Raw genomic sequence first — 4,751 nt, 5'->3', positions numbered from 1 at the left:
CTTTTGTCTTTTATTTAGTGGGTTTTAGGTGTCCCAGTCTTAGTTTACTTCACCTTACCTTTCTTCAAGTACCTATGTTTTCTTGGAAAAACAAAACAAAACAAAAAACTGACATTTAACAATACAATTTCAGAATTCAAAATATTCCGAATTTACACGGTTTAATAATTCTGAAGCGATGTATAAAAAGTCTAATCAGGCAGTGTCTTTCAGCTCAGGTTTTTATTCTCTAGAAGGTACAGTTCTAAAATAAAAACGACTTTAAAACAAAGTTTGAAAATGAACAAAAGAGTGTCAAAACAAAACTTAAAAAAGTAACAGCATATGCGTTTTATACTACATATTAATTACAGAACAGTCTACTGTCCAAAAAAGGCACTAAATTCTGTAATAAGAGATACATGATTAGACTATTTCAAGTTAATACAACAGTGATATATTTTGAATTTTTTTTTTATAGTCATAGAATATATTTATATATATTTCATATATTCACATATTGAACATGGACAGATTAAAAACACAGTCAAAGTGTTCCCTCATTCTTTCACGACAGACTTCTGTTCCAAACACATTCCAACACTAGCTTAATAAAGACTTCTGGGTAACTGACTGGGCACTAGTCCATCATCACATTGTGCCTCAATACTGTTTCTAAGAAAGCGTTTACTGAGGGACTCTGTGTTAGTAAGATTGGTCTGTCTGTATCCTAGAATAAAATATACAAGACTACATGATTGCTGTGCAAGCTTATGATGCTTTATGCTCCAATCTGGTTGGCAATGCCAGCTGACTTAAAACATTTCGAGGACAATTCTACACTTTTCTTAGCTGAAAGTATGATTGGCAGTTTGCAATACTGTTCATTGTCTCGCTATAATAGCATCTAATATATTGACTGAGGTGAAAAACTCCGAAATACAAATCAGACCGGGGCTAGTTGTCACATAGGGAAACTGTCGCAAGGATCAGTAACTACAAAACAATATAAAAAATTTAATATGATTTTGCATTTATATGTCAGTATCTTTTCTAATAGCTGCTGAACACAATAAAATCAAATCTGCATTACAATTATATAATGAAAACCGATTTAAACTATAAATCTTAGAAAGCTGTAATTTCATACAATTTATTTAAATTTATATTTTACTTTTTACTGATTATACATATTCATATAAGAAAGTGGATATAAACTTATTACGAAAACTTATTTAGGTTCAAAATTCAGCTTGGGCAAATTTTTTCACAGTTTTGTGTGTTGTAATTTTGTGAAATTCTTAGAACTTTTTTTTGGCCAAAGTTAATAATTTTTTTCCCTTTTTATACACAGCAGGTTTCCAATGTGACTAGCACTTCTAGAGTCTGTAAGATTTGATTCTATATACACTAACAATAATCGAAGTAAAAAAAATATATAATAATGTGCCAAATAGCCCCAGTCACTCTTACCAAAGAACAGATTGTACTTGATTTAATTCAACCAAATTCCAAGGCAAAACTAGAGAAACAAAGTCTAATTTGACAGATTTATCTGCTTAACAGAATTTCCTAAAGCGAGAAATTTCATTTCCAATTAATATTCTCTCCTAACATACAATATTCTTTCGATACTTATTTTATCAAATAGACTTGGTACATTTATGTTAAGCTTATGTAGATTTATGGAATAAATGCATCTAGGAATATTAACGTTAACCTAAACAGCGTCATCTACAGTTAATTTTCACAGAAATGACGTGTTGACACATGATTTTACACATTCTGTAATTTAAGTGCTTAAAAATACTTGCATTAAGGCTGAAGCCCATGTTCAAAATTCACGTTCGACTGCGACGGACTCTTTAAATACGAGCTTGTTTGTTAGCTAGTGCCGATCTCATCGACTGAAATCTTACGCTCAATAGGAACAAAGGTGTGTAGATGAGTTGAAATGGTGTTTCAGACATTCTGAGAGAACTTTTGAAGCAGCTGATACGTTTCACAGGTTTGTCATTCGATAGCTATTTTGATAAGTCTAAAAAAAGCTTATTTGTGACTGCAATGATGTGCATTATACACAGAAAGCAGCTTCCTAAAAGGCAAAGAGGAAAGACTGTATAAGGTGGGAGAGGGCATGTGGTTAGTTTCTCCTTTCATTTTTTTTTTTAAATAAGCACCATATTATTTCAATTCTGAAGCACTGAAAATAAAAATAACCTGAACTAGTTCATCCCTCTTATGTTCTTTCTTTGAAACAGTACCAGATAGATGAAACAAAAAAAAAAAGCATATATATGTAGGTTGGGGTAAGGAACCCAAAGCACCATAACCCTCCCCCTTAAAGTGACATTTTATGATTATTCAACAAAAAACAAGCTATAACATGGGATATTTATTAGAGTGGTTAAATCCACTTTAATTTCAGAATGACAGTTATTAATTCCCATTGGAAGGATTTTAGCGATCATTACTTTCCAGAGAAACCCATTATTTGGACACGTGGGCAAACACCAACAGGTTTTTTTTTTTTGTGTACTGGAACGTCGTCACCCTGATTGTCAAGTGTTTTCCCGTTTCGCTGAGACGAAGAAATTCCCAATGCTACAACATTTTCCAGCCCCGTGCTGCTGAAACGTCTGCACAGTTATCGGCTGAGTAGAACACTTTGAGGTTATATACGTTCAAATAAACGGCTGTTGTCTGATTGCTTTAAGAGAGGCCTGCAGAAGAGCCCGACTGAATTTCTAGACTGCTAATGCGGAAATATAATGGCACAATCTTCACGAGTAGGCTTCAGCTTCCAGACAGCCTTCGACGCCTCCCTGCAGAGATGCACAGTTGTGTAGCGGCAGGAACATAAATAAGCTGCCGCTAGTAATTAAAAGTGCAATACATAATTGCTGAAGCCAGCAGGCCGGTTATGGTACTGCAAAAACAGTCTTATGCAACTTTTACGCTGACAACCAGGGTCCACAATTAACAGTTTGCCAATTTCACAATGACAAGTATTTCATCCTGGTCATAAAACTGTATTTTGTTTTACTTAAATAATTCTTTTCACAATGATGACTAAATTGTGATGGTTTTTTTTGCAGAAATTTTACGCACTCCATGTTGTTGATGTGTTAGTTTCTTCATTGGAACAGATTTGGAGAAATATAGTATTGCATCACAGTTACAAATATTATAATGATAGATTTGTTTCTTATAAACGTGCAGCTTTTTCGCTTCATGAGATATTAACTGATGGCAGGATTTGAGTGGATTATTGTGATGTTTTTATCAGCTGTTTGGATTCTCATTCTGACGGCACCCATTCACTGCAAAGGATCTTATTGGCGAGCAAGCGACGTAATAAAAACATTTCCTCAAATCTGTTCGGTTTAAGAAACAAACTCATCTACATATTGGATGGCCTAAAGGGGAGTACATTTTCAGCAAATTTATTAAAATTTTTCTTTAAGAGGTAATATGTTTAGTTATTATGAGTTACAATTTATCATTCAACCAATTATTCAATTTACGTTTCCATTTTTTGCTGCTTTCAGTTTAGATATTTTAGTAGTGATGCTTTAATTAACATGCTTCACATTAGCTGTAATATATTCTGCATGGTGAAACTCATCCAGGAGCTGCGTCTTTAAATTCAATTTGTTTAAACATGTCGCTACAGCTATACACATTCAGAAAGAGTGCATATCACATAAGGGTGGGTGATATATATAGATATTTGTCAATGGTTTGAGATTTTGGACTGTCATCTCTATTTCGGTTAAATGCTAAATGTTGCTGTGCTACATGGTCATGAAAACTTTTCGTTTGCATGCATTTTTAAGTTTTGTTAAGCCGTTGAAATGCAATCAGCATTGAAACCGCTTTACTATATGTGCGCAATGTCGGAGTCGGAGAGACTGTTTTTGAGCGTTGTCAATGAGGCGCGCACGTGAAGAAGTTGCTCCTAGAGCGCAGGAATATTCAAGAGTTATTTTTGCCACTTTATTAGCATTAAACCGTTAAATAGACACACTTGTATGTTAAAATGCCCATCTTTGCAAATATCTTAATAAACTCAGTGATTTAGGTCTTAAGTGAAAGCAAACAGCTGAGAAAGAAAACAGACGTGTAACAGTATATTGAATCTGGGGAGCTCTTAAACTGACAGCAGTCTAATATTTCTAGTCTAATATAGAAAATCTCTCACTGCTTTTGACTTTTGTAACTTTAATGAGAAGAATATATATATTTAATTTACACAGTAAAGAATATGCAGTGTTTTTTAAACATTTTGATAACAATGTAAAATTTGTTATTCATTTGTTCCACTGTAGTTTTTTTTTTCTGTTGCTTGTAATTAGTGTCTTATTCTTATTTAATCACTGACTGTTTATTTGTCTTTAGTGAGCTCGAGTTTTTAGAGTTTTTTTTTTTTCTTGACTAGTATTAGTTTTTTGTGACATTGACACCGGTAACCAGAATTCTAAAATTTCAATCATTAAAATGTAAAAAATTTGATATCATAAAGACCAAAAATAACAACATTGTGATATATTTTGTTACCGAGAAATACATTTTTTGATTTTGGTCATATCGCCCACTCCTAGTATGGCAATGATTTTTTAGTCTCTCAGTAATTTTTAAGACAACATATGATGTTAAAATAATGTTATTTAAACATTAAATGTTAAAATCATGCCTTAAGAGCTGTTTTTGAACACAAAAACAAATTTTATGTAGATGCCAATAAACTACTCTATTTCAAATTACAGTAC

General features: G+C 32.9%; 1 protein-coding gene across 3 annotated transcripts in view; it reads right to left on the bottom strand.

Annotated features, from left to right (window-relative positions):
* Window positions 1-4,310: 4,310 nt before the first annotated feature.
* Window positions 4,311-4,751, bottom strand: part of LOC113077417 (homeobox-containing protein 1-like) — a 12,571-nt gene continuing 12,130 nt past the window's right edge. For all 3 annotated transcript variants that reach the window (XM_026249830.1, XM_026249831.1, XM_026249832.1), the window contains exon 9: window positions 4,311-4,751. This exon is cut by the window's right edge and continues 813 nt beyond it. The gene's annotated coding sequence lies outside the window, so the exon portion shown is untranslated.

The sequence above is a fragment of the Carassius auratus genome, unplaced genomic scaffold (genome assembly GCF_003368295.1).
Source record: "Carassius auratus strain Wakin unplaced genomic scaffold, ASM336829v1 scaf_tig00022554, whole genome shotgun sequence".
NCBI lineage: Eukaryota > Metazoa > Chordata > Actinopteri > Cypriniformes > Cyprinidae > Carassius > Carassius auratus.
Note: the sequence above shows the minus strand (reverse complement) of the source record. Positions and strands in the feature narration are given on the sequence as shown.